This window comes from Lasioglossum baleicum, chromosome 13 (assembly GCF_051020765.1).
Source record: "Lasioglossum baleicum chromosome 13, iyLasBale1, whole genome shotgun sequence".
Lineage (NCBI taxonomy): Eukaryota > Metazoa > Arthropoda > Insecta > Hymenoptera > Halictidae > Lasioglossum > Lasioglossum baleicum.
The window spans coordinates 9517937-9539233 of NC_134941.1; the positions used below are offsets into that span (position 1 = coordinate 9517937).

General features: G+C 42.1%; 1 protein-coding gene across 2 annotated transcripts in view; it reads left to right on the forward strand.

The window, feature by feature from the left end:
• Positions 1 to 21297, forward strand: part of Gata (glutamyl-tRNA(Gln) amidotransferase subunit A, mitochondrial) — a 38114-nt gene that overhangs the window by 10940 nt on the left and 5877 nt on the right. The gene's annotated exons all lie outside the window — the stretch shown is intronic.

The following is a 21297-nucleotide window of genomic DNA, read 5'->3' on the forward strand; positions in this document are numbered from 1 at the left end:
TTCACAATCTAAAACATTTTTCTCTCGGGCTGTTGTAAATTATTGCTTAATCATACCTCAAAAAGTTTGTTGTTATTCTAAAACTCGATGTGCTAAAAATCGTGAATTGTCTTTGATCATTTCGAAAACGAGAATGTGTCTCGCATCGCGAATTCCTAATTTTAGTCCGCTGAAAAGCGGACAAGGATTAATCAATCTTCGGATCAGGATTTTTCTGCAGATCCGTGGTGAGACCGCAAGGCTAGTATTACCTGTACGGTGTGGCATGAAATGTCTTCCGGTAATATCACGTTTCGAACTCGCGTTTCCATAGTAATTGCGTACTCGTGCCTGCCGTACCGAACGCATTAAATCGTAATTTTCTTTCTCTTATTACTGAGCATGTATTATGGAGCCATGGGCGCACCGGGTAAAATGCGATATCATTGTTTCATCCAGTTTTTCGCGAAATATCTTCCATTATCCTGCGCTACGCGCCATACAATCTTTATGGATTATTATTTACGACTAACAGAGTCCATATGAGCTGGAGAAAATTGGATCCGTCTTGACGCTGTTCATCTTTTTAATCACTGTAGTCATGAATTTTTCTCACGTTTCCCAATTCTTCATATTTACACCAATTTTTATCGGAATAAATATTCTTCAATTCAAGACTGTAGAACAGTGGGCGTTTCGTTTAAACCAGTATTTTTTACGAATAACTTCTTTTCTTAACACTGTGATGTTAATAAAAATATATTAATAATAATAATTAAAAAATATTTCTGCAACTTAACATTTTTTTTAACACATTTCACTATTATTGAAATTATAAAGCTGCTTTCGTGGTAAATGATTACGCTAATATATTTAGAACTGCATAAAGTTCAACGAAATTCAATCTTGTTATTTTTGTAAGGCAACACATGTACCGACTACTGTTAAAGCTCGGTAGGTTTAGTGTTAAGTAAGATCTTACCAATTAAAAAATTTTGGATCCTGAAAATTAAGATCATAAATGAAATTAGAAAATTTTTTTGGTTGTACTGCATTAATGTTGGCCGTAAGAAATATATATTTTTTCTGGTCCCATCACAGCTGGAGAAAATATTTGTGGTACTATTGATAAAAATGATTATGTCTGACATAAATGTTACACCTATTAAATTATTAAACCATGAAGACTAATGAAGGAAATGAAGAATTTGAAAACTGTGTGAACAGCAATCGACTTCAGTCCAAGGAAACACATATCATGTCCGGTTTATACTTTTACGGGGTACGATTTGCCCGAGGTAGCATGACGATCCTGATCGCGAAGTAGCAACAGCCGATAAACTAGAGAGGATTCTGTTTCGAGAGAACACTAATACGGGTGTATTAGGGTCGGAATAAAAACGATCATAGCGGGTCGATTTCTATATCTCCGTGGGTCTTGGCCGAGGAATACGCGAAATTTGTGGCTATTCTTGGCCGAAGGATCGAGGGAGAAAGAGAGTAGATCCTTGAGGATTCCAGAAGTCCCTTGGCAGCTGGCTCTGCGGGGTATTAGAACGATAATATCCTCCATAAAGTGCGTTCCCGTAGAGAGAAATGGTAACCGCGACATAAACTTACAACGACAAGTCACGCGATGTTTGCTCTCCGCCCTACGGGAACTTTCGTTTTTCTTTCTCTCTTCCCTCTCGTTCTTTTTCCGTTCCCGATGTTTAATCGCGTGTTTCTTGCACTGGTCCGCCGTATCGGTCTATATAATTTTTCACTTGGAAGAAATTTTTCACTCGACGTCTCTCATATCGTTACGTTGTCGGCGGATCTTTATGGAAATTCGTATTTTTATGAGCTGCTCCATCGAAATCCGATAGTGGAGGTTCAACGATTTTTATGGACTTCGGTACATTGTTATTTAGCGGCTGTCTTCCGCACTGAACAGGTCGTAAATAGTTGTTAATGGGAGAATTGGTTTTTCAAAAACAATCGTACGTCGTATAAATTTGTTGCATTCGGATCCAGAGTCGTGGATTAACTTGTGACCCCTGCTTCCGCCGCATGTGCCCGGCACTGGCAGAAAGAGGGTAACTTTTCCTCCTTTTTTTACCACGCTTATATTAGCTTGCCGAGTTGTCGGTGTTGTTGTATGTGTCAAATCTTGTAATCGAATTTTAAGCCACTTCCCGATGAGCTAGAGACTTGAAACTTTAAACATAGCTCAGAACTGGATGATAATGGAATATTAAAAAACAAATTTTAAAAAAAACTGCGTTCAGTAGAAAAATTTTAATATTAACCGTCACACCTCGTCGCGTGACGCTCGGTAGTACGTCATCGCGTTCAACGATCCCCACTCCGCGCGCCAGCGCTCCCTACTCCACTACTCGTTCCCACTCCGACTCATCCCCACTCCACTGACCCATTTCGATTATGCTGTTCCGTTCATTCAGTTCCATTTCGGACAATTTCGGACTCCATCAAGAGACGTCGTCTCTCTGAGTCATCCCCTCATTCTATCTCGCGTATTTCCATATCTTGCGCTTCTATATATTTCTTACTATTTCATACCAGTATTACTATATCTCGCGTTCCATTTAAAAAAGACTAACAAATAGAAAATAAAAAAATATATTGCATAAAAAAAACTTAATGAAACCACGCTTATATTAAAATGCACTAAATAGGAGAAAATAATTTTTTTAGACATTAGTGACAATAAATAAAAGCATGGAGCGCCCACGAAGATTACGTCAGTACAGAATATGTACCGGGCCCATACCCACTAAAAGAAACCTAACAGAGTCCAGAACTGCAAATTGAGAACTAGTCCACCTCCTAGTGGACCAGAGAATGATGAGCACTGCGACCCGCTATTCGCATTACTCCAGTGATCACATAGCTCTGGATCTCTCTTACGCCTGTTCTTGTCTTATAGGGTAACTTTTTCCCCTTAATTCGTTCCCCCTCTCCTCATCTGGCGACTCTGTTCATGCCAGCAGCAGAAACAAAGTATACGATACATCCGATTCTCGCTAACAAGCCTAAATTCAGAGTGATCGGTAGCGTCAAGCGGGACACGAAAATGATGACATCACGAGCATGTGACAGCAAAATTGGGTGTGTGATTGGTTGGTGTACTCCCACACTCCATCCACGATAATATTTTTAATAGAATCTCGAAAATTTCTAAAATGGAAAATGCAGGCCAACTGCAATGGAAATGCATTCATAAAATCTCCGATCGAGGATCAAAGGTCCTCAGCGTTCGATTATCTCTCTTCCTCGAAGCAGCTGAAGGGACCGACTGTAATCTTCGAGAGCGAAATAACGTGAAATGATGCATAGAAGGGTCGGGGTTGCCGCGTTTTCTCGAAGCCGCGATAAACACTCGAGATTCGACACATCCGGATCTTAGTCGCAATTGAACGAATGGCGTCATTCATTCGTTCGCGCGAGTAGGGGAATCTGGTGCGTGTGTGTGCGTGCATACGGGTGTCTCGGTTCTTTGCTCGTGCTCTCTTCCTCGTTCCAGCGCTCTTCCTCCTTTTTCCCTCTTGCTCGCGCCCGATGGTCCCACATATTATGCAGCCTCGGACCTCGATGCGATATACTGCTGTTTAATATGTGGGCCACTTCAGTGCGTGGATCCTCTATGCGTGGATCACACGGTCATCCGTCTTTGAGGCGGATCGAGAAGCTTTTCGCGAAACGATCGTCATGCTGCCGTTGAAACCGGCCGCGCTACAAGTGCTCCTCTGCTGCCAATGGATACTCTATCACCTGTGCGCGAACGTGATTCGACTCAGTAAGTGATTATCTGACTGTGCAACTGACACGAATTTACAAACACGTTGCTCTTATCAACAACACCTTACTTTCCGATACCTTCAACAAATTCCAATATTCTATGTCTGCTTTCTCTCCTCGGTTTATAATATTCAGGATGCAATTTAATCAACATGGATGTTATTCATTTCTTCTTGAACCGTCGATTGCTATACTGAGGCCTCTCATAACCCTAACAAAATTTTTGTACACCTTTTCTTTACCATCTTTAGAACATTTGAGTTATCTAGTCTTAAATTACATACTTAACGATACCTGAGAAAATTGAAGTTTTAGAAAGGTCCTGATACTTCGCAGTCTGAGTAAACACTGTACCATTTAAAGGTTAATTTCTGTGGTAGGCATGCAATGAGCACTTCTCCTTGTATTTCTAGAGTCTCTATGCAGTTAATACAAAGAAGATCCCTCTGCCATATTTATTTACTTGTTCCAAGTCCGAGCGAGCAACGATAATACAAAGAGTTTACCGGTACTGATGATAAAACGGTAATTAGTAGCTTCCCAAGGAGAAAGATGTTTAATTTATACACGGCAGATCGAATGTAACGCGATAAGGGCCGATGGCAAAATCCAATTACATCATCGAAGTGTATGTTAGCACCAGGAATTAGCGGGGCTCGTCGCAAATCCGACCTGTCAGCGACGAATTGTCTGAATTGTCGGCAATGAAAGGTTTCCGGCGCGGCGCACAGGGCCAGGCTGTGTAACGGCGAAAGAATTTTTCGCGGTTTTACGTTACAACTCCTTTGCAATTCTTACTACTGCGGCAGTGTGTGTGTGTGTGTGCAGCATCGGCCTGTCAGCGAGAACGGCACCGTAACTTTTGTAATCACCGCGGAAAGTTCAGCGAACGGGGTTGGGAACGGAATAGTTGCCGGTAATAAACATTTGCGGCGCGCAGTTGTACGAACAGGCGAAGTTTCGGTAGACTCGGCAGACTTCCCGGTGCTTTGCTCCTCGTCAAACGAGATTATGCTCGCGGAAAGGGTGCAACAAATGCTCTTCGTTTATCCGGCAGGTTCATTCTTTCTGGTTCTCCGAAGTGGTGTGATTAGACTCGGATTTCTCCGCTGTAGATCGTGGAAGACGTGCACAGTTTTTTAAATGAAATTTGATTAAATTCTCTCTCAAAATTTGTGCAACTCCTCCCCAATTCCAAAAGAGCATGTTCGAATGACGAATGGCAGACTTCCCGGTGCTTTGCTCCTCGTCAAACGAGATCATGCTCGCGGAAAGGGCGCAACAAATGCTCTTCGTTTATCCGGGAGGTTCATTCTTTCTGGTTCTCCAAAGTGGTGTAATTAGACTTGGATTTCTCCGCTGTAGGTCGTGGAAGACGTACACAGTTTTTTAAATGAAATTTTATTAAATTCTCTCTCAAAATTTGTGCAACTCCTCCCCAATTCCAAAAGAGCATGTTCGAATGACGAATGGCAGACTTCCCGGTGCTTTGCTCCTCGTCAAACGAGATTATGTTCGCGGAAAGGGTGCAACAAATGCTCTTCGTTTATCCGGGAGGTTCATTCTTTCTGGTTCCCCAAAGTGGTGTGATTAGACTCGGATTTCTCCGCAGTAGGTCGTGGAAGACGTACACAGTTTTTTAAATGAAATTTTATTAAATTCTCTCTCAAAATTTGTGTAATATAAATTATGCTGTCGAACGTACCGTATGGTGAAGAAGTGATTGTGATTTAATCTGCCGGACCAAAATGAATCCAACCCGTTAATGGCAGCGTTTTCAATTCCGACGGTTTGTTGTGCGTCTCTCTCGTCTAAACAGCGACGCGGGACCGTGTTGCTTCTATTTTATTCGATGCAAAACAAAGCAGCGGCCAGTGATTTGATTATCGTGCGGACTTTAACGGGTTACCGCAAAACGAGCGACTATCTATTACCTCGCGGCGCATGATGATGAGCGTTAAGGTAGAGTTTCACCGGAACCGTGCACTCTGTATGCACATATACAAGCGTACGTGTGCAAGCACAATGGTAACGGAGTATGTAAAATTAGTTTCCCCGAGAGTGACGAACGTACTGGAATCTGGAACTCCGTGTCGCCATTGTTGTTTCTAAAACGGATTATGGAATTACAGGAGCACACCGTCTATCTCTCTCTCTCCCTTGAAATAATCCGCCATTTTATTACAAGAAACGAAAGATTCTCTCTCGGAGTATTTAGAAACGTCAGGGGATCTGACGCGAGCAAATTATGAATCCCTACGAGGCAGAGTCCAAGATCGAGCTGGAATCCTGACAAATTCATTGATAGCAACGAACTTTAATTAGATGAAAGATACGGATCGAATTCTTCGGTGGGAGAGCCATTGTTGTCATAAGGGAGACAGATCCCACAAGTGCAAACTCGGCGTCGATGCATATTGCATTCGCGTCTCGATGGGGCGCTATAAATGGCACTGGTAATGCGAAGTGGCGCTTCTTCTTCCTTAAGTCCGCAATTGAATATTGATCTCCACCTGGAGTTATCCGTGACTCCTAATTTATTTCGTTTCTGGATCCCGGGTTTATATTCTTATACAGATCACAAGTTTCCTAATTGTGCACTGGATTTAGACGAGTCGCTGTGCTGGAAATAAATTATGCTGGCAATCACGTCCTAGGAAATTATATTAATCAGCTTTCAAACTTTAACATTTATATAAACTTTTTATTCGAGCACTCGTGTATTTTAGAGGGTTTAAGGAACTGGTTAATTTGTTAACAAGCTTTTAGGTAGAATGGAAGTATACTAATAATATGTATTTGATTACCGAGAAAGAAGATCTTGAACATTTTCTCCGTCACAAAAAGAAAGTGAATAAATGTGGTGAAAGAGCAGTTTGCTGGTCAAACACAGGGAGATTACTTTGGTCGTGATTGGGCGATCAGGATCGCGGATCCGAAGGTCCAGCGCGGCGAGCCGACGAGTGGAAAAGTGAAGGTTGCAGATACCCTGTCGAGTTAGGGGTTCGCGAAATCACGGGGTGTCATTGTGGCCTGTAGTTATAGGACGGGCCGTGTAATTGGCCGAGGCCCGGGACTCGTGGCACGTCGACGACGTGGCCAATCAACCACCATTGATTCACTTTGGACTCCGCCGTTCCTACGAAAGTTAGCCGGGGCCAATCTTCGTTGACACGAGAGCGTCGACGTGTTTACCGACCGGGCCTGGGAAAATATTTTCCCGTCAATGGGGATTGGGTTTTGGGAGGCCTTGATCGTGTTCCACCGACTGTCCTTCGGCACCATTCCTCTTCCGCATATCCTACCCCGGGTTGGAGGCTGCGTTCTCGTTGAACGACCCTCCCGAAAGTAAGCCCGCAAATCGAGAGTCCTCTCCAGCCATTCCTGGCTATCCAATTAGCGATTCGACCGACGATAATTCCACTGGAACGCGGCTTTCCGCGTCGAGTCTCTTCGTAATGCCGACCTACGGATTGATCTTTAGCGACGGGGAAAGGAATTTTCATGGTCGGAGGGCTCCACGGACCGCTGAGACGTGGCTCGACGATCTTAGAGGATGGCGAACCCATTGTACGGGTTTTACGGCGTTTAGGGGCGGGACACTCGATTAGCATGAGCCCGATCATACCTGACAAGAATATTTTTCCTGATTTTAAGGTAATCGGTCATTATTTCTCCGTACAACTACATATTTTTCCTATTGCATCGGACATAATCACATAACCTAGAGCTCCAAAAATTTCAGTTTCATATACAATCGTCCTAGTTAGTAGCGGCTATTGTAGGTCCAAGTTTACGTTTCCTCGGGTCGACTCTAATCACGATTAGCGGTATGGAGTTGCAGGTGGCGCACTGTCGGCGAAACGGGCGAGAAGTAATTAGCGTTAATCGACCGCCAATGACATTGTATAGGATTAATTGAAAGTTCCTTTGTTTCTTAAGCCTCGTCCAGTGGAAATTCGGTTGATTCGAGCGTCGGCATGCAACCCCTTGATACGGAGCCCACGGAAATAACCGACACTAGGAGAGAACCCTCCCTTTAGCAGCCTAGCCGATGAATTCGATGCTCTTGACCAAGGGGATCCTCGCCGGTGTTTTATTGACTCGTGATTTCGATTCCGCTCGTTCGAATCCGGAGCCGGCTACTGCGAATTTCGTTTCCAATCGCTTTCGCATCGTTGTTAACGCATCATCCTACGCGGTCGGTTCGCGCGGCCGTTAATCGGCCGTTTAACTCGCTTGTAAATCACAAACGCATCGGCCCGTGATTCCCGTTGTTTCGCGAGCATCATACTGATTCGCAAGCAGGATATTTCGAGGACCAGTTAATTACGCTGTCAAATTGTTCGCCCGGAATTGGGCCAGGGCTCTCCGACGCTTCCGACTCGCTTCGAACTCGCTCGAGCCGATCTTCCGACGTCGTTCACACCGGAAACAAACTCAGACTCGGACTGTTGTCAGAGAATTGTTATACTGCGCAGAATCATTTTCAATTTCTTCTCCCACCGTTCGGGGTAGATCTTTTTTTCCCAAACGTAGAAAACGTTTTTGGACATCCGAATTCTGGGAAGTATTCTAGAAAATATTGTTGCTCAAACAATGACAACTTAAGTCACATATACATTACATATACAAATTTTTATTCGAACACTCGTGCAGGTATCGTGGAGGGTTGAATAGCTGATTTGATGGATCTTTGTTCGGGCGGAACTGATACATGCTCTACTAATTTTGTTAATGGACGGGGGGGATAAAACGAGGTAGATTCGGAGCTTGAATTGCAACGCGTATTATATGTTACCCTAGATATCTTCGTCGAGGAAGATCGATATTCAAATGAAATTGAGACGAAACACCTTGGGGGACCATTTACAGTGGCCGATTACACTAGTAAATTTGAAAGTCAGCTGCGAATGGCTGGGACAACGATAAATTCCGCGAATTGCGGAACTTTTCCGATGGAATAACGCTGATAGTGAACCGGAGGGTAGTTTCGAGGGGAATCGGTACAGTGGCTTGAAGTAGCTGGCACCCTTTAGCATACGATACCTGCTGATCGGAAAATCGATACTGTAATCCACTTATTCATTAATATTCATTTCACTATTTTCAAGCTATTAAAATTATTCAAGCAAGAAACAACTTTCTCTATTATATAATCAGGACGTGGATGCCAATAGATCAGAAACCCACCCTTTGAAATTGAAGACCATATTTTGCTCGCGTCAGCTGTAATATCGTCTGCCCGAAAATTATAGCGAAAATCGTTTACTCGCAAGGTATGACGGTTTCGACGTAGAATTTCCCAGCCGACAGATCCGCGGGAAAAGGTATGATAGGATGGGAGTATCAAATGTGCCTTTAAATCGATTTTAACGCATATTGCACCGTTCGATAGCGTGTCGAGAAGAAACGCTTTCAGAAGGATGCAGAATACCAATGACAAACCTTTTCTATTTTTACTGATTTTTGTATCTGAAACATTTACCAACATACTAGTGATATTTTCCCTATTAAAATGAGTCCAAACATGACGCAATTCGGTGCTTAATTCTTCGTTTAATTCACGATTCGGTAGAGCTTTTATTATCCGAACCAACGATATCTGGACTCTCCTAAAGACATCCTGGTCCTGCAGTTTTTACATTAAACGAGGCATTATCGTATTTCGGAGGCAAGCAGCTGCGTCAGCCGGCGTTAGACCGGAAGATTCCTCAGTTACCCTGCATTTCGCATCCAGCATCCCCGAGTGATACGAGGGTGAAACCGATATCCCAGCAATTTTCTCAATTGCATCCTCCTCTCCCTCCCATAGCGGCCTCCGCCCTCACCTCTGTCAGTGACAGCAGCATTCCTGCCTCCTCCGCAATTTGTATATTAATCCGGCATTATATCGTCAGCGGTATAACAGGGTTTAGAACCAGGGGGAAATTGGATGACGTAAATACAGTGAAATAATATCGTAGACGAAAACTGTCCGGAGTTATTGGCAGTGGTTCGAGCCGGGGATCCGGGCTATCTCCCCGCTAGAATATATCTCTCGCCTCTCCCCGATATTTTCCCATCGGGTCGGCCGTAAATTAAACGCGGAATACAATCATAGGGATATTCATCGAATTACGAATTTATTTGTAAATACCGCGGTCGTTCATCCTGTTTGGTCGGAGCCTCGGTAATTAGCAGAGATCGATCTGGCGAACGGTGATTTTTGAATTTTTAAATCTCATGAGATTTTTCCATCGGAAAATCAGCCGCGATTTCATTTGTTATATCGTGTACACGGTAACAACGACTGCGGATTTTTCTGCGGATCGTGTAATTAAAGGGATGGCGGATCTAGATAGTCGCTTTAGGCCCGATCCCAGCATCATGCTTGTTCACCCGTTGAAGCCACTCGCGCCCCTCTCGAGGGAGAGTGTTTTACACCCCTGGGACACACGATCTATCAGCGTCGCCCCGCCAGGCATAATCACGACCCTGAACCCTTTCGTTCTTAAAAGATAACGATTACGTCATACACGGGGGAGGACAATGGCGTTCTGTGTCTAAATCATGAAGCGTGACGACAAGGCGCTGGCAATTAGGATGATAAGGGCGACGAAGGGATTAACCTCTTAATGATCGTGCTTATTGAAAAGGAACCCCGAACACCGGGGCACGCGCGCCGCCCCTGCATCACGCGGTACTTACCTTCTTCGGGAATTAAAGTCAAGCTGACACGATCTTTAAAGATTATTAGTAGACTGCGGATGTTATGCATTTATAACAAAAGTGAGTGGGTGTAATTCAAAACAGGAAAAAGAGTTTAACATTGCCGATATACTATTTTTAACATATAAAATTTATTGATGAGGAAAATAAATCTTTACTTAGCTCCTATATAGCTTGCAATTTTATTTTGCATAAAGATCCGCAGTCTAATTATTAGGGATGGGATCAAGTTCAATATGTATTCACGAATCCGAGTCAATTTCAATAACCAAGTTTCATTTCATGGGTTTCGATTACTACTTAAAAGCAATATAATGCTTCAATGATTATATTTGAAAAGCACTTATTTTATACAAACTGATATCGAACCACGGAATGAGTGCTTACAAGTTTCGAAAAGATACTTACAAGTACTTCGATGTTGAAAGGAATCGAATCTTTCACAAGTAGTACTCGAATCTTGGAAATCAGAACTGCATAGTAGATTTTAAGCACTTTCTTGATTAAATTCGTAACTATTTAAGAATAATATTTCATTTACAATACACTTGGATTTATCCTATTTCTTTTTTTATCCATGATATTTCTTGCTTTTGAAAATACTCTTTCCGAAGATACAGAAGCGGCCATTATACAAAGATAATCACGTGCAATTTTTGATAAAATGGGGTACTTCATTGAATTTTCACTTCAAAATAATAACGGGTCTTCTTTGCGTTCTAAATATTGTGATTTTAAATAATTTTCAACTCTCTTCTAAAATTAAAATTGCTACTTTTTTAAAAAAATCCTTCACATCTTGTAGTAAACTAATTGCTCTAGCTTCCCAAAAAAGTTCGTCATATAGTACAATATTAAAAAAGTTATCGTCTTTTTTAGAGCGTCCCAATAATAATTCGAGTAACTGTACTTGATCACATCCCTAGCGATTATCTGGATTTTTCGGTCTCGTAAAAATATGATAAATATTGATTTTATTAGTTTCAAATTGATATCAGTGAACGATATGTGAGCATTCGCAAACATGTAGAAGTTGCATTATAGATTATGGATACAAATTGGATTATGTACTTGATTGTTTCAGCAATTTCCAGAAGTATTTTCAGAAAATGGTTAAAAGTCGCAAGGTACCCGCGGTTGAAGCATTTCTTACCAATGTTCTGGTCACGACGGAAATGAGGACTTGTACTGGGTCTGCATTATTGATAGAATCTCGGACCGAGACGAAAAGTTTCGTCACGAGACGCGTTCGTTATTTCTTTCCTGCGCCCGTATGAAGTTTTAACGATGCCGCCGTTGCATTCTTTATAGGAAACACGGGCTTGTTCTATGAGCAAGTTCGATCCAGGCTTAATATACCATCAGACGAACAAGACATGATCCGCGGACCGAGAGCGCTGACGGAGAATTTATGATCGCCCGAACGGAGCCGCATGAATGGAAAGCAACGCGTGTTCGTGATTACTTTACTCTTTCTCGGCCTGCTCGATTATTCCATGGACTCCGTATGAAAACCTTATCAATTATCCGTGATTTACTTGTTTGTCCCACCCCATCTGCCTCTCTTACCAAGGATCATCGACGTTGGGGGTCGTCAACGAGCATGATCGCATGTCTCTCGCTGATCACGCGATTTCCTCGATCATATATTCCTAGTGTTCCTTTTGACGACACTTCGATCGTGAAACAGTTTTGAAATGTTTAACATGTTCTCTTTAGACAGCTAGATCATCCTGCATCGTAGTTTCAAATTAAAAAAAGAATCGATTTCGATAGCGGAGGTTTACACAGTGTGTCGCATTTTTTGTTGAATAAGTTGAGCAACTATAGACGCGTGTGTGTAGCGAACGTACCCGCTCGCTCGAAACGAGAACTCAATTAGAAGTCTTCTAAAAGAAGATCGACGAAACTGGGTTACCGTGTCCGCGGAATAGAACTCGAACAAAGGACGGCGGGACCTTCGATGAATTAATATCGAATTATTAGTTGGAAAGTTATAATTAATACGTTGACTCGCAGCGTATCGGAATTAGGCTGCAGCTGATCCAATTACATTTAATTTCATTAGGGGCTCGCTGTATGCGCGCGTTTCGGGTAATGGGCCGGCGCTGCAACTATGTCTACTAATTGTAAGTACTTGGGCCAACTATATCGGCAGGAACTCGTTAGAACGTTGCAAGTTTCACGGGAAACTGGATAGGAGGAAGACGTAGCGATCAACCGTGCTTCAGACCAATTTTATTTTCTAAAACCGGGGTTAAATTTCGAAAAGAAATATTTTGAAATTGTAACGAGAAAATGTAAGGATTATTTAAAACCTTTTGTGTTCAACATATTGCCACAAATCCTCACTTTGAGACTATCAATGAATACTGTGGGTGTACAAAGTATTCGTACGCTTTTTGAAAACTAATAACTTTTTTATAATTGTACCAAACGACCTGATTTTTTATAATCAATTAGAAACATTGGTTTACGACATGATATGCAAGAAAGATTTCCCAAAAATTATAATTTACAAGGTTACATGCGAAAATAAAAAAGGGATTTTGTAAAACCTTTTTAAAACATCTCTTTTAAACATCTTTTCTTTTTGAAACGATGAAATTTTCAGCATGTGTATAACTAACATAAATCTACAAAACATATATTTTAAATTTTCATTAAGGACCCGAATCAAAAAGTTTCCAAAAATGCCTTTTTTATTTTTGTATGTAACCTTGTAAATTGTAATTTTTTGAAGATCTTTTTCGCATATCATTTCGTAACCCGATGCTTCTAATTGATTATAAAAAATCGGGCCGTTTGGTACAATTATAAAAAGGTTATTAGTTTTTAAAAGGTGTACACGAATATTACGAACATTAACAAATTATTAAAAGAAATGCAGTAAATAGGTGCCAGGTAGGCTACACAAGAGTTAATTAAATCTGTACACTGTGTATGGACCTTTATTGTGAACAATCGCGCGCCCACCGAGCTTAAAATCGACCTTTTCCCACGATTAGGTCCGGGGATGGTCTGACGTGTGACCGGGTCCAATAAACTCGATCCAGGCGGCTGTTTCGCTTTTTTACAGCTCTATCACGATTCCGCTCCGAACGATATCCTGTTGTTTTACTGCCTGTCGTTGCTGCAGGCTCAATTTTCCACGTTCGCGCGACTTCTCCACTTCTTTTCTTTATTCCGCGTGCTAAAACCTCGGTAAAGTGACTCGGCTACTATGCGATCCAGAAATTGGAGCCGTGGAGGCAGGAATGAATCATAGTGTTCGTTGCATTTGGCATTCGCACAGTCCTGCATCCCCTATTTCACCCCTGACACGCTTTTCATCCCCTTGCACCACTGAACTACCCCTTATGAGGGTTTAGTCCTGTCATTGGAGGTTCTAAGAATGTTCTGTGAACCCAACACGCTTAAATTGTACAATCTCGTATTTATTGGAGTTATTGTGGACCCAGCATACTTAAATTTTTTAAATCTTCAGTTTTTGCGGTTTTCTTATATTTGAAAATCTTCACAGTCTCTGTAGTCTCCTTGTATTAAAAAATTGCATAACCGCAATGAGTGCACTGATCACAATTCGTCTTAATTGTACGCTGAAGAATTTTCTTTCATTCGTCCGAGGAGCTGCTCAAAACCCACCCCTATTTATTCAAGCGACATTTTCTCGGTCGCTCGGTGTTTCTCTTTCGGAGAGAGCGCGTCCCGACTGAACTCGTTAGTTTCATACGCGAGTTCTCTGCGGGCTGGCAATGTAATCTCGTAAGTTTGTGTGTTTTGTAAATAAGGCGGTTTAAAGTGAAGCGCAAGAACGCGATAGTAAAAAGAGCGGAGCGAGAACGCGAACCAAGAGGCGCGGAGAGAGAGAGATCTGAATGGAGTCAAAGGATTTATTTAAGAGATGTCGAAGTATATTGGATGGACGATATTACTATTCCCCGCGATTCGGTATCGCAGGCGGCCAAAGGAAAATGTAAAGCGACCGCAGAGAAACAAGGATCGTAACGTAAACTTTAAAGGCTGCGCGATTGATCGTCGATTCTCTCAGCGAAGCCGAAACGGTGAACTTTACGGAGCGATGTTTTTTTTTTTTTAATAAACACCGATAAACTCGACAGAGGTCTGTGCTCGTTCGTTGGCTGAAAATTGGAGGAAGAAACCCTCGTAAAATTCCGGGGGACTGTATAAATTCTCGGACGAATGCATCTGCCTCGTTCCCGGGGCGACCCTGGGGAAAATTATGAGGACCGAACGATCGCCGCTGCTACAGTATTAAAATGATATTAAAATCCTCGGTGAATCCTTCTTAATTGAAAATGAACCCGCCAGCTTCTCGCTTCATAACCTCCTTAGTCCGCGAATACATAATTAATCAGCTAAATGACGGTGGAACGCCCGTGATCACTGACTGAAAGAATTCGAGGAACATCTACTAAACTTAAAGAAAATTACGCTTTTAGGGAAGTGCTTGCCTTATGAAAATGATATTTTTAGGAGAAAATGTTTACGCTAACATATATAATTAGAGATTTAATGTGTAGTTAAATTCCGAGTTACTTATTACTAGACTGCGGATCTTTATGCAAAATAAAAAATTTTCGTGTCGATTCCAAGACACGGAAGCTAAATAATAATATCTTTCTTGTTTTAATTATTTTATTAAGCTGAAACTAATACGATGATGTTTTTAAATTTTTTAAATTTGTCCACTGCTTTCAATTCTATGCACCAGTTCTTGTTATAAATGCATAAAATCCGCAGTTTACTTATTGCAGTCTCTAATTTACTATGAAATTACTAATTTATTAGGTTGTTGCATATGAAATGTCCGATTTTAGAACGCAAATGTTGCAATGCGTTTTGATCAAGAAATACTATTACAGTTGACGGGTTCATCGTAGGTCAATTTGAGGTACGAAGCTCACGATCCTATCTTCAATTTTAATTTACACATATACATTTCCTTTCAAATAAATTTGATATCAACATCAATTTTTGTATGTGTGGAAAAATAACATATTCAATGAATGAGTGGGTGCAATTTAAAACAGTAAAAAGTTTACAATGATTTAAGAGTGCTAAAATCTATGAATTTTTCTCAGCTTATTAAAATGATTAAAGTAAGAATGAACTATTGATGTGGGTCCAGTCATTTGCAATTAACAATGCACTATTTGTTGATAGTAAAAAGAACTACAAAGTAGAGATGACAATCATTCAATGTCTACCATAATACAATCAAGGAAAGTGTGATTCTTTGATCAATAAGAAACAATTGCGGTTGTTTAATGCTACAACGACCTAATAGATTAATTTGTTAGCAATACAAATAAAAATTCGAAGGACCATAATGAAGAAGTGGGTATGTCGGTGAAGGGTTGAATATAATTTTGATACAGGTCCGCTGAATTGTCGGAAACCTATAAATGTGCATAGTCGAACTCTGAGCAACTAGGGCGTAGAGGTGAAAAATATGTTTCTACCTGGCTGGATTTCGCAGGTCGAGCCCAGATGCAGCAATCAACCGACCGAGCCCAATGCAGAGAGCAAACCTTCTAGGTAAAAGCACCTGCCGTGATGACCGGTAGTATCCAGCCAACTAATTTATCGAGCTGGAAGGTCGGCGCTCATCTTGGCTCGCGTGCGTCCATGATGCACAAGTGCAGGGAAAACGAGAGGGTGCAACCTGCATCCCGCACGTAACGTAAACGAAACTTAAATGAGTACCTGAATTCCGTGGGTCACGCGAGAACGCAAAACCCCGTCCGGAAGGGTTGGGGGTGACTTTTATTGGCGTTTTCGAGCTTCGAGCTATCTTGCCCGGTACTTGTTAACTTCCGGATGAGAGAAGAGCTCGATCGAGCCGGTATTCTCCTCGAAAAACAACCCTTCCGCCACGCTACACCCTCTACATTATTTACCTCGTGGGCACTTTAATAACACACTGGAAAATATTGCATGTTTTTTTAGTATACTTGCTCGGTGTTCCAGGTTAGCTTTATACCTTTTTATATTCGATAGAGAAAATGTAAAAACCACCCCTTTCAAATTCTCAAACCTGGAAATTTAAAACTTATGGAATATTGAGGATATGCAGTGTTTATGGAGGTGTTATGCTATTTTCTTTCCTGTTAAAATTCATTTTATAGGGGTGGAATCGACCCTCGAAAATAACTCGCAAACTAGGGATAGGAAAACGTTCTTTTTAACCATTCGCTGCATAGTGTATCATATCTGATACAGTTAACAAATCTGGTATATACTAAGAATGTGTCTCTTACTATTCTACAGATTTTGTCTCATTTGATAAAATGTTGTTTTAATTTTTTAAAATATTTTTCCATTAAATAAAACACAAAAACTGACCTTCTTTCAATGTTTTCGTCCCAATTGAAAAAATCATGCAGTGAAGGGTTAATGGAGGATATTGTCTGGTAAAACAGTTATTAATTGTTTATGTAATTAGAAAAAAAATCGATAACTAGCCGCACTGTCAAGGGTTGATTTCACCCCTTCAGAGTAAATTTGGACAACAAAAAACATCGCATAATACATTATTGTATCTTTCTCCTATTTAATAACAGCTAATTTTCTCAAGAAACGCGCAAGGGGTTGAAATCGCTTTAAAGCAGAAATTCTGGTGGATGGTTGTGAAAGAGGTGACAGAGTAAATTCGTTTGATAATTATAACCTATGTCGGTTTGCTTTACGGTCGGGTCGCAGCCACGGATCCATTCACTTGATGGGTGCAGGTAACATTATCCACGAAACATATCAACTTGGATCTGAAAGCATGTGTTGAAGCGCTGTCAACTTGTACCCAGTCGCTCAGACATAAGTGGTTCACGATGTTAGGAAGTTCCACCCTAGAGACTTCGATACCTAACTGCTGTGTTAACCGAGGGTCATCCGTATCATCGAAAATTCGATTCGACTAAACGCTTCGCTATAATAGTTCCTCTTCCACATTAAATATTCCCCACAAAATAAAAAACTCGTGAAAAGCAATTTCTACTATATTATTCACGATTCTGACCAAATACAATTTTTCCAAAATGCTCACTGCGCGTCATTTGCTAAATTAATCCTGCCAGTTGCTGCTTAGCACATTCAGTCTTGATCAAGTTTATGGATTCCTCTCCGGTATCAGAAATTAAAATTTTTCATTCGGTACTAAAAATCTGCAGAGCTTTCCGAGGACCGAAATCTTTCTAAGAAACCGAGCTCGATTTTCGCGGAAGCGAGTCGCGCATGGAGAATGATTTTCAATGGAGGGACTCGCGTTCAATCGCCGCGGGTCAAACGGAAAAATGAGTGGCGCGTTAATTAGGCTGGTCCGAGGAAACGAGTGATTTGTGGGACGAGCGCTGGGCGTGTTCGCCGTGCAGTAGAATTTCATTCGACCGAGTTCAGCCATTGAGGGTCCGGCGTGCGTCTGGTAATCACCATTACGGCCAGACGCGCGGGTTTAGTATCGCGGGCACGGGACAAAGCTTGTGTCGAGGAAACCGTGAAAAATCGTGTAGCGAGCACGGTGCTCTCGATCGGCCTGGGGTTTCATGCGGACGAAAACTCGTTATCAGTAGCCGAATCTGTGGTCGATATTTGCGATAATGCTCGCGTCGACTGGCGGCGACGGTTCCGTGATACCGGGAGTGGTGCGGGGGTGGAAATTCGCTGGCGGAAAAGGGGTAGAAATAGAAAGGGATGAAAAAAGTGAAGAGAGAGAGAGAGAGAGAGAGAGGAGAGGGTGCGGTGGACAAAAGGGGTGGAGAGAAAAAAGCATCGCGGCGATGGTCGTGTGGAGCCACAGGTATCCCAGGACCGTGCGATCCCCATTCACCCTACTACAGGTCGTTTCAGCAGCCCTCCACCCTTGTTCCATTCGTCGTGCTCCCTTTTTTCGCTTCCGCGTTACCCTCGCTCTCCGCCCGTTCCCCCCTTTACGTCGCCCGCCCCTCGACGCTCGTCTTTGTCAAACGCCCACGCAAAGCGGCTTACGGCTAATACCAAACGCGGATCAGCCGGCCCGATGAAAAGAAGCTACAGTCGTAATCACGTGGCTGCGATTTTCTGGTCACCTGTGCCGTGTCCGAGACGCGTCCGAGCGGACATTAATTTCTCTCCTACAACGTCTCGAACTCCGATTTTTCATCCCCCTCTTCCTCGGGTTCACCCTTCCACTTGCTACCGGGTACCCGGTTGGGAGCTAGAAATTTTTAGCACTACTAAAAAGACTTTCCTAAAATTTAGAACAATTAATTCGATACAGGGAAAAAATTTTGGAGAAATTGCAACTGGTCAGAGCTGCAGAGAAAATACTAAAAGTTCTTCTTCGCGAGTTCTCATGTGTGCGAATATTGAAGATTTAAGAAATATACCTTGTAAATCTTAAAATTTGAAATTTTTTAGTAAAATTGTTCTTAAAAAATCCAAATCGTCCGGTCTAATATCGTCATTTCAAGAGTGTCAGAATATCATTGCGAGTATTTACAGCTGTAAAAATGTTTTGTCAATGTTCTGCGTGAAATTTTTCGACCATAGATAAGGCGCTTATACATTGTATCGTTTGTTCCATTTGAAGATCGCTTTATCGGGTCTCGCGGATGAAAGTGAATTTTTGAGAATCGCCGGCTTTGTGGCAGACAGCTTTTTTTTTGTCGTGCTGCCAATACTTTGACTGGGGATTTTGGTAATCAGGATTCTGTGCGATAGGGTTTTATTGGGTTTTAATATTTTTCCGCCCTCCAACTGCTGCGGGATTAATTAATTTTAGAGCGGGGCACTTTGAGCCGGCACTTTGATTAAAATGATGCTATGAACGAGTTGGTAATTGAATGTAATTTCGTTTGAAGGACTGCGCGTTTGTGCTTTGGTTATTGTTAAACATGCTTGTCGCTGGCGTGCGTGTTATTTAAACAATTGTGGAATGTTTTTGGGACGTTAATTATGAACGTGAAGTGGTAAATACAGTTTTGAACAGTCCTCCAGGCATCTTGTGTTACAAATTGTTCGCTTTACAATTTTAACTGGGTCACTTTTAGCAGCTTTGATGCATGTGTTCTTTCACTTAAAAAGATATGTGACGTATGATGTAGATAAATTCGAAAAAGAGTGAAATAACATATTTTCGGTAAAACCAAACGAAATATACCTTTTATTAACAATATTCTTTCTGCTGCAGGGTAATACTCGTGAATGAGTAAAAAAATAATGGACGCGCTCAAAGCGATCCTGTTCTCCTCGAAAAAGCGATTAAATATTCCTCTGAACCGTTTTTTCAGGCGCAAGAAATAATTAATCTGACGTGATTAAGAATGATGCCGCTCACAAAGAGATTTTATAATCGACTTTCCGTGTTCCGTGCAAGGGATGAAACTACCCCTATCTCGAGAACGGATTGTAATGCAACTCTGGGTTCGTCAATACTAGGAATTCTTGTTTCGCTTGGCGGTTTGTTTAGTGCACCCTTCGAGCTCGATGTAAACGCCAAGAGAGAGAGAGAGAGACAGAGCGGCGGTAACTTTGTTACTCTATCGCAACGGAATATGCTTTGTTCCAGGGATATTGTCGTCCACAGGGTTGCATCCGTTACAAGCTTGTTCATGCTAGATTTACATCGAATAGCGGAGTTATCGCGGTGCACACGAACCGGTAGCTCTTTCATTAGTATACCGCCAGTTTCGTGTAATTTTATCACCTGAAATATTGCTGAAATGTTGCCCCGCTTCTGTTTTAATAATAACGTGCTCCGCCGCAATTAGAAACCAGATAGATCGTTCCTGAAATTTACTGTTGTGGGTCATTCGTGTTTCGAGCTATTTATCCATTAGAAATATGCTACGTTGCGTTAAAAAGGAAATTCACTAGTTACAGAGAGAATCAATGTTCGCTTAAGTTTCTTTGTAATTAGTAAAATTACTCGACTGCGGATCTTTATGCGTTTATAGAAAAATTGAATAGATGAAATTCAAAATTGTTGGAAAATTTTAGAAATTGACGATGTCAATGTATGATTCCTCCTCTGTTAACATCATTAAGGGAAGAAATAACATCTAATCTGATTTCCCTTTCTTGCAATCGATGCAGGCAATTTTTATATTGCATAAAGATCCGAAGTCTAGTAATTACGAACTCCAATTTTCCTCGTGATTAATGCAAACAATTCTTATTTCGCCTAAACATCCGCATTCTACTGACCCCCAGCAAATTCTCCATGCCGCAACCCTAAGACTCCCCGATACGTCCGCCATAAATCCCGAACCCCTCGTACCAAAGTACACCGAAAACCCCCTCGTTCCTTCCACCGCTCTTCCAAAAAACCATAACAATAACCATCGGGGCAATGCTCGCGGCAGATCACGCAGCGAGACTCGGGTGTATCGCAGTCCCCGGAATCGCCAATTGAATCGAGGCCGTAAGCATCCAAGAGAACCCCCAGTTGAACGGGTAAGCGCGCGGGTATCGACCGGTATAGCGACCCGCGACGAATCGCCGGGTCGTATTGCCGAGTCGGAGTACAAACGGCTGGTAATGTAGACAGCCAGGAGCTGTGGAGGGTGTCCAGTGAGCAGCAGGGGTGGAGAGGGACATAACGAGGACCTGGCGATAGTGGTCTCGCTGGACACAGGTAAAAAGGCGCATAGAGATGTATTCACGCGTGCTCTGGAGCTAGCCAGCGCAGCGGGACATGGTGCACGCGAGCCTGATGCGTGGCTAGCGAGGCAAGCAAGGCAAGGGAGCCAAGAACGAGGCAGTAGCGAGGCAACCGTGTCGATGGAGCAATAAGGACGGTTTTTATGC